This window comes from Zalophus californianus, chromosome 3 (genome assembly GCF_009762305.2).
Source record: "Zalophus californianus isolate mZalCal1 chromosome 3, mZalCal1.pri.v2, whole genome shotgun sequence".
Lineage (NCBI taxonomy): Eukaryota > Metazoa > Chordata > Mammalia > Carnivora > Otariidae > Zalophus > Zalophus californianus.
The window spans coordinates 71,020,914-71,030,132 of NC_045597.1; the positions used below are offsets into that span (position 1 = coordinate 71,020,914).

Genomic DNA, 9,219 nt, shown 5'->3' on the forward strand with positions numbered 1-9,219 from the left:
GGGACATGACCTCCAGCAGCTTCCAGGCTCTTCTCCCCCTCCCAATAAGAAACAATGCTCCCCCACCATCTGCAGCTCCAATAAGCCTCAGGGAGGGACTGTCTCCAATGTCCTCCCGTCAAGGGACTGAGGTCAGGGAGGCAGAGACACAGAAAAGGATGACAACCCCCTTTTGGTCCACGTGGCTGGAATCGGGAGACAAAAGGCAGTGTCATCAAAGAAGGGCTTGGGCAGCAAGAACACTAAAGAACCATCCTGGGCCAGGAACAAACTTCAGGATCTGCACAGCAGCTTGGGATAAAGTTAGGCCTGGGAAGGTTCTGTTATCTTTCCAGGTCATCCCGCCTGGCCTCTGATTCTGTGCCTCTGTATCCTGCCAGCCAGGAGACCTCAGTTACCCCTCTGCCTCCTGCAGTCAGCCTCAGCCGTCTCCTCACTTCCCCTCCACGCTGGGTCTTCTGAAGTCCCCGATGCCTGTGGCTAAAAATCCAACTTTGCCATGAAGTTAACCTTGTGTCGGGCAGGCACAACAATGGGAGAGACTATATATAAAGACCTGACATTCTTGTCAAAGACTCGCGAGAACCTACAACTTCAAAATGTAAGATGGGAGTGAAATCAGATTAGATTGGCTTCCATTGTTCATCAGAAGTTGGCAGATTCCTCCCCCAATGCCTGTGAATTTGACGTCTATGGCAAAGGCTGAGTGACCAATCAAGTCATGGGTCATTGCCCTGACAGGTGGTTAAACCTTAGCCATGGCGATCCCACTTGAGGAAAAGGCCTTGCCAGGGGTAAAATGTTTATTTAGGGATGGACTGTACCTACTGTGTTCCACTGTTGATAGTACCAGAGCCTGCCCTGCTGGTTGCAATTGTTCGAAATCTTCCGGCACCACGGATCCCTAATTAACCCCAGATGCCTGGGCATCGGGAGCTAGCCCTGATTGCTCGTGCCTGGCCCCCACAGCCAGTGCTGGCTTTCTGCGTGCGTGTCATCAGCTGTGTGCCACTGAGCTCAGCCTCGAAGACCACCCTCTCACCGTGAGTCAGCCAAGCCCACAGCCAGCAGGCCGACCTCCTTGGGGGCTCAGCAACAATAGAACCTGCCTGTAGCTAAAATATGTATTTTTTTTTTCCTTCTGGGAAGCTTTTTAAAACAGAAGCCTTAATTTTCTGGTTATCTGGCCAATAGAAATCTCATCAGTCCTTGATTATCAGATGGCTGGCTGTTATTGCCTGGGCTAGTTATAACTTAAAGGAATGGAGGGCATCTGACTCTTGATCTCAGGGTCATGAGTTCAGGCCCCACGCTGGGCATGGAGCCTTCCAAGAGAAAGAAAAAAGGAAGGAAGGAAGGAAGGAAGGAAGGAAGGAAGGAAGGAAGGAAGGAAGGAAGGAAGGAAGGAAGGAAAGAAAGAAAGAAGAAAGAAAGAAAGAAAGAGAAAGAAAGAAAGAAAAAGAAAGAAAAAAAGAAAGAAAGAAAGAAAGAAAAAGAAAAAGAAAAAGAAAGAAAGAAAGAAAGAAAAGAAAGAAAAGAAAGAAAGAAAGAAAGAAAGAAAGAAAAAGAAAGAAAGAAAGAAAGAAAGAAAGAAAGAAAAAGAAAGAAAGAAAGAAAGAAAGAAAGAAAGAAAGAAAGAAAGAAAGAAAGAAAGAAAGAAAGAAAGAAAGAAAGAAAAAGAAAGAAAGAAAGAAAGAAAGAAAGAAAGAAAAAGAAAGATGTTGAAGTTAGGTTCATTGCATTCAGAGACAAACTCTGTCCCTTTGCCCTCGGGATACACCCTGAACCTTAGCCAGTTGGCTTTGAAAGTCTCACGTGGGTGAATGGGTACCTGGCTGAGCAGAGCTCACTCACTGCCCCCATCCCTGATGATAGGTGGCCCAGGTGTCACCTGATGCAGAGGAGAGTGGGTTAATGTGTTGAGAACTCACCCCTGCATGTGAGAGCCAACCAGTCGGCTGTGTGGGAGCAGGCTGGGGCTTCGGGAAGCCACATTTGGTATGGGACTTCAAGCAGCAATTTGGTCAGAGGGATCTTGGCAGCCCGGAGGAGACAGCACGTAAGCCCGCACGAAAACAACAGAGCCCTGAGGCCAGCGGTTTATGGGTGTTTCCAATAAAGACGCAGAGCCCAGCGCCTCTCTGAGGTGTCCCCAGCACAGGAACACAGCACACATTTATCTGGCCACATTTGCACTTTTAAGCACTTAGGAATATCCAGAGAAGGGGCCTGTGTGCCTTTCCAAGCATCCTGCTGGCCTGCCTCTGAAGTCAAACTGTACGGTCGGATGCGGATAGGACAGGGAGCGGGGCGGAGCCAGGACGGGCATTAAAGGCTCAGGACGAAATGGCTCCTTAGTGGCAGACAAAAGTATGCCTTTTTCTTAAACCATGAACCTGGAATGTGCCCTCTGATGATGATTACAGGCCGAATCAACACTCAAGTGATGGAAACCAGGCCCACACTTTGCTCATGGTGTCCAGGCTGGGACAGCTGTGGCCTAATGAGATCCAGAAGCCTTACCGTGCTCACTAGCAGGTCCTCAGGGGAGGGGGGACCCAGGGACTGTTCTGAAGGGCTCCCTGCCCAGCTCGGGGGCTCTGCAGGTGTGCACCAGAGTCAACCCCATCCCACCTATGGACTCCTTGCTTGGGTGACAGGAAGGGGTTGTGGTACTAGGGTCAGAGCATCTGGACAGAGCTATTCCCGGACCTCCTCCCCAGCTCGAACCATGACCCCATCTGCCTGCAATTTCTCAACTACATCTGGAAATGCATGTAAATTGTGCTCCCTTTGCACTTGGTGGAAATGATATTTCTATCTGATACATAATGAAGCCCCATGATAATGCACTCACAATAACGTTTAAGATCAGATGAATATACAGGGAGGGTGATTGCTCCCTGCCCCCTGGTCATTCCACCTACCTCATTAAAACACAAGCCCACATTTTATGGGACCAAATTCAGGTGGCCCTACTTAGGAATTTACTGTATTTTTTTAGTGACCTAAGTCATGCATAGAGAAATGCCAAATATGCCGAAGCCCCCTCCACCTGCTGCCAGGACCACTTCAGTAAGAGACAGCCCTGGTAAGATGCTGCTCTCAAGGACATTTCTACCTGAAGGAGCTTACATTTATTTTATTTTATTTTTTAATCTTTTAAGATTTTATTTATTTATTTGACAGAGAGGCGCAGCAGGAGAGGGAACACAAGCAGGTGGAGTGTGAGAGGGAGAATCAGGCTTCCCGCCGAGCAGGGAGCCTGATGCGGGGCTCGATCCCAGGACCCTGGGATCACGACCTGAGCGGAAGACAGACGCGTAACCGACTGAGCCACCCAGGTGCCCCAGGAGCTTACATTTTAAATGCCTGTGGGTCACTGTCACCTCTCAGTGGTCCCCCAGGTAGCGGCTCAACAGTCAACGGTGTGCACGTGGTCCCGGTAAGGATGTTTAGTCCCTCGCAGAGTGAAGGGGAAAAAGATGGCTTAACGGACCCTTTCGTAGCTCATAAGCGTGATGATTGGGTGTTCATGCTGTTGTGCGCTATGTGCCTCCCCCCAACCTTGTTACGACCTCGGCACATTACCCGTCTGACATGAACTTGGAGGAAAAAAAAAAAGAAAGATGGCTTAACAGAGAAGTCAGGGCAGAACATTTGTTCTGGTCCGCACAGGACAGCAGATCCAGACTTGCCCTTGATAATAAGCTGCTTCCTCACACAGCTCTGGGGAGGGAATACGGCTGGTAATTAATTCTCCACCATTTGGGATGGTATATGAGGCAACGCACCAGATCCAGCTGTTCCTTCCAGCATCATCTTCCCCATCACCATTATTGGAGCCACTGGTCCTGAGAGCTGAAGAATTCTTGGGAGATTGGAGACCTGCACATCACTAATCTTGCTTCATGTCATTGTCAGTGACATTCTCGAGTGTCAAGGAGCTGTGATTCCTGAACAAGAAAGAAAAGTACCTTCTCCACAGCTTCAGCACAAAAGACGACCTTGAAGAGGAGACATCCAAGTGTAGAGGAGGATAGGAGGAAGGTACCGATTTTCCACAGTTAATATTGTTCATGCTTTCCAGAAAAGAAATCACAGTACAATCTAGACCTGGCTACACTCTTGGAGGAAGTTTGCTTCACTGTCTGGAGTCCCGGCCTCTTTAAAGGGGCAGAACGCTCCACATATGACTACAAGGTTGCTGTAGTCTTGTCTGGAGCACCCCACAAGCAGACAAGTCAACAAACCCAATCTCTTACTCACAAACAGAATCGTGTGAACTCCTCCCTGCCCTCTGGCTTTAGCCATAAGAAGTAATTCCAGAATATACAAAATGTTCTAGAACTTCCCAAGAATTCTGGAATGCCTATACTCTCCGACCAAGCCTACCCAGCTCTCTCCTCCAGAGCCCTTGCAGACTTTAGAATCTCCCACCTACAGTTTCTTCTCCCACCATGAACTGAACTGGAGTTCAGAGACTGCTTGTACTTCATGTCTGTTAACCTCACCACTCAAATTTATTTGCTACTTAGTATGTTCTCACTATACTGCATTTCCTTTTTCTCTAATTTTTAATCACAGTCTACAGTGGATGTGTGAGAGGCAGGAGAGCCCCCACCTCCAGTCTTGTCAGCAATTTGTAGTAATTGTGGGACCTCCCTGACCCCCAGAGGTAGTTATACGCTCCTCCTTTGTGTCCTCAACCTTCAATATAAAAGCTCACTATACTTTTTCACATTCTGTGGTGACTGTTTGGTATGCCTTCACTCTAGAAAATAACATTTACTGAGCACTTCCTGCCTGACCGTGTTTAACATACATTATTTCCATTCCTTTAAGATAAGTATTCTTTATACTATTAACAGATGAGGAAACTAATGTTCAAAAAGATAAAGTAACTTCTCCAAGATCACACAGAGAAAGATGGAGCAGAGAAAGCAAGCTTCAGCTGGGCAGGCCTAGCTCCAAAGCCAACCTTCTTTCCATGGCATCCCCGCAGTCAAAATCCTATAAACCTGGTCTGGGCTCAGACTTTCCCTCTCTGTCCTGGAGGTTAACCCTGAGACTGAGAAGTTTCATGGGACATGGGACTTTTAGTGCTAAAACCAGGACAGTTGTCCATCTAGGGAGTGTGGACAGCTGGACCTTAAAATGGGCCTCAGGTGTAGAAGGTAGATGCCAGAGAGAGTGGAGCCAGGGGAAAGAAAGCCCACTATATGCAAAGACGCCCTCTGCAGGGCAGACACTGTGATGACAAGTCTTCCAGGGTTGCAGAGGGTTACAGCTTTAGTCTCTAGGCCAGAACACTATCAGGATCATCTGGAGAGTAGAGATGGGACTTGTCAGTGGGTGGGATATGCCAAACATTGGAGAAACATCCTCAAGTTTTTCTTCCATGTATATGAATTCAAGGAAGCTAAAAAATAGATAAAAATGTTTGAAAATATTCATGGATCCAGTGGACTCACCCACCTCAAATGCTCATCTCTGAGAAGCTTCCGGGTCCACATGCCCCCAGGTCATGACCCAAAGTCCTTAGGGTGCTCCTGAACCTGTGCCTGCTAACAGCTCCCATACCATAGCCCCTCCCCCCAACACACACACACACACACATGCACGCACGCACACACGCGCACACGCGCACACACACGCACGTGCGCGCGCACACACACACACATTCTCTCATCAAAGCATTTTGCAGTTTCACTCCACGTTTCTGCACATGCTGTGGCCATGGTTCAGACTAAGTCTCTCCTCCCAGAGCCTTCCTGACTACCTCCTCCCTGCCCGGGTCACTGTCCCTTTCTGTTGTCCATCTATGTTCACTGCAAGGGCCAGTGACTGTGTCTTATTCCTGGCGTTCCCAGTACACGCCCTGGTGTTTGGCAGGCAGATGATCAATGAAATGGACCCTGTGCTGCATAGGGCACGCTGCTAATGAAGTCTCCCAGCTTGAAAGGCGCTCTGCTCCAGGTTGCAGCCACAGGCGAGTCCAGGTTTATAAGCACTAAGCTTACTGTCCGCTTCTAACCAAGGCTACTCAGTCTCTGCTGCCTTGGAGGCCACCCCTTGGTTGCCATGGGAACCAGCCACTCGCAAAGCCTCTGGGGCCCATGGAACTCCACCCGCACTCCCTGCAGCAGAGCCTTCTCAGATGCTACTAGGGGAACTGCCCAGGTGCCAGAGCCTCCCTCCAGCACCCCTTCCCCTTAGAGTTGCCTTGAGCCAGAAGATGGGGGCCAGGCTTCAGTAGAGATCTATGTACAGCAGTTTTTATGGAGAAATGCACTCAAAGTTGCAAAGCGACCAGGAGTGAAGTGAACTACTGGAACACAATTGGTGAGATGAAGTGGCTTTGCTCTAGGTAGCTGGTTTGAGAAGGGCAAGAACCAAAGAAGCAGGCAGATGGGAAAATGGAAGAGGGATCAGGTCTCCTTTCTCCCCAGGGTGGGGGTGGGAAGTCTGATGCTGGGAAAGGGGAGCTAGGGAATGTTGCCACCTGCCAGTGGTGGGTCCCAGCAAAGATTTTACCAATTGGCCCGGGAAGGCAATCAGTGGAGTATTTTGCAAAGGAGGGAACTGAGGCTCAGAGACGTTAACCGAACCCATGTTCATTTCTTCTTTCCGGGCACATGCTGCCTGGCCTCCCTTGCAACTAAGAGTGACCATGTGGCTATCCAAGGGATCTGAAAGGAAGTGATGTGGGCCCCTTCCAGGCTTGGTCAAATCTCCCCTGCACCCTCCATGCTCTGGTCCTCTCATGGCTGGCTGGACTGATGATGACCCCTGGGCAACCTTGGAAATGAATAGTGACCTGATGAAGATGGCAGAGCCTCTGCCAGTCCAAGTCCCCAAATGAGTATGCTGAGTGGGTTGCCCCACAAGTCTTTACACCTGCCCAGAAGTACTAAACTTCCAGTGTGATTATACATGTGGAGGTCTGTTTGTTACAAGTAGCCTTCCCTAACTGATACAACAGGACCGTCCTGTCTGGCTTTCAGCTTCCCTGTACCACATGTCACAGGTCAGGACTAATTCCAGGGTGACCGTTGGCATCTGAGATATATAGGCTCAGCTGGACAAGCCCAGAGATGCTGGGCTCAGAGATATTTTGTTCATTGTAACAGCTGCTTCCTATGCTCTGGAGGACTTCCAAGAAGCTGGCTCCAAGACAGAACATGAGTTGTCCACATGACATGTTCCCAGGGAGATTATGGATTTGCTGCCTGGTGTCTGGTACTTAAAAGGTGTTCTATAAATACCTATCGGATGGGTGGTTGGATGGATGGAAAAAAACTTCTACTATAGGGTTCCTACTACAAGGGAAGGAGAGAATGTCCTAAATACAGCCATGTGGAGTTTAACTGAGACACAGGAAGGTAGGTAAAGAGAGAGAGGTGTTCACTCCAGTGACAATACCCACTTGCAAATCCAGCTGGGTTGAGGGACGTGGGTGACCGGAGATGGCAGGCCTGAGGGGGTAGCTGATGTGCAGTGTTAGTAGCCCCTCCTGCAGGGGAGGCTTCACACCCATCCCCGACCAGGGCTAGGGTTGCCACCTTAGCAAACAAAAACACAGGATGCCCCGTTCAATTTGAATTTCAAATGAACAACGACTATCTGTCCAAATAAAGCTTGGGACATACTGATCCTAAAAAATGATTCATTTTTCTAACATCTTAAATTGAAATTTAACTGGCTGTCCTGTAATTTGATCTGGCAACCCTTGGCTGCCCAAGAAGGAATCTTGTGTGGACAAACGGAGGAGACAGCTGACACGGCCCGGATCAAAGACCATTACTTCACGGACGCGCCTTCTCGTCAGGGTGGTTTGCTTCTTGCGAATAACCAGGAGCTAGAAGACCTATAGCAACTTCATTTGACCTCTTTCTTGCATTCTGGAAAGTATTCTAAGTATGGAAAATGGTAGGTCTATAAATAGTGGTGTAATTTAGAACAGGAAAAAAAAAAAAAAACCAACAGCAACAACAACAACTCTGGCCTTCAGTCCACTAGATCCAGAGAAGAAATCCTTCCAAACCAGTGACTATTTATTAAATGTGAAACATACAGCCTCATTCATAATAGAATTTATGGAATGGGAGCGCAAGGGGCCTTTCTGTTTTTAACCGTTAGAAGTATCCGTGTTTTTTTCAAGATTCTTAAAACAAACATCATTCACATGTAGTTACTGTCACTGTCAAAAAGCTGATACTTAATAAATAGTCCATCGTCAGCACAGAATTTTCGGTCAGACACTGTTGTTCTCCCCTCCTTAGATTCCACAAAATTTTAGCTTACCTTAATGTTCCTGGGAGCCATGGAAGAAAGTTCTAGAAGTAAAGTTCTAAAAGTAAAGAAAGTTCTAGCCTCACCCTTTTCCCCCTCTGCACACTGATGACATTAGAAGTTTCCAGTAAAACCTCCTGGGAGAGAAAAAAGACAAGAGAGCTGAACGGGTGAACCCCTCACCATCCTGGGTCGGTTGGACTGGTCAGAGATATCTGGTACCACATCCTGCCTGGTGTGATGCTACCTCATGTTAGTGACAAGATTCAGAGCTGCATCTAAGCATCACATTGTGACAGAACCTCCATCACCATCACCCCCATTGGCCACGTGTTTTACTTGTCATTGTCCCCCACTGCTGTCCCTATTTTAAGGCTTGCCTCTCCGCAGGCCATTCTCAACCCAGCGGCAGTCAGAGGGATCTTTGTAAAATGTCATTCTTCCATTTTAAACTTTCCAATGATTCCCTAGCCTTCTAAAAAAATATATCCAAACCCCTTCGCGTGGTCTACAATGCACATGACTCAACCCCTCTGACCTCACTTTCTTCTACTCTCCCGCATGACATTCACCCCAGCCTACCAACCCTGGTCTGCCTTCTGCTCCTCAAACACACCAACCCTGAGCCCTGCTTAGGGCTCTGCAGGAACGGCTTACTGTGCTTGAAAAATTCTTGCCCTGGGTTTTTGGCTGGCTGCTAACTTTTGTCACTCAAGTAATAGCTTAAAATTACCTTGAAAAGCAGCTTTTCAAGCAAGTCCCTCCTAGATCCCTCCCGATCTCCTCACCCTATTTTATTTTTATCATCACACTTAGCGCTAGCTCATAATTTTTCATTTATCTGCTTATTGTCTCTGTATCCTCAAAATAGAATGTAAGTTCCAAGAAGACAGAGACCCGATTTGTCTTATTCAACCCATATCC

At 48.0% G+C, this 9,219-nt stretch overlaps 1 non-coding gene across 1 annotated transcript; it reads left to right on the forward strand.

The window, feature by feature from the left end:
* Nucleotides 1-3,497: 3,497 nt before the first annotated feature.
* LOC113921210 lies at nucleotides 3,498-3,601 on the forward strand. The gene has a single exon (XR_003519605.1). It is a non-coding gene; the product is annotated as a small nucleolar RNA U13 (small nucleolar RNA).
* Nucleotides 3,602-9,219: the final 5,618 nt, after the last annotated feature.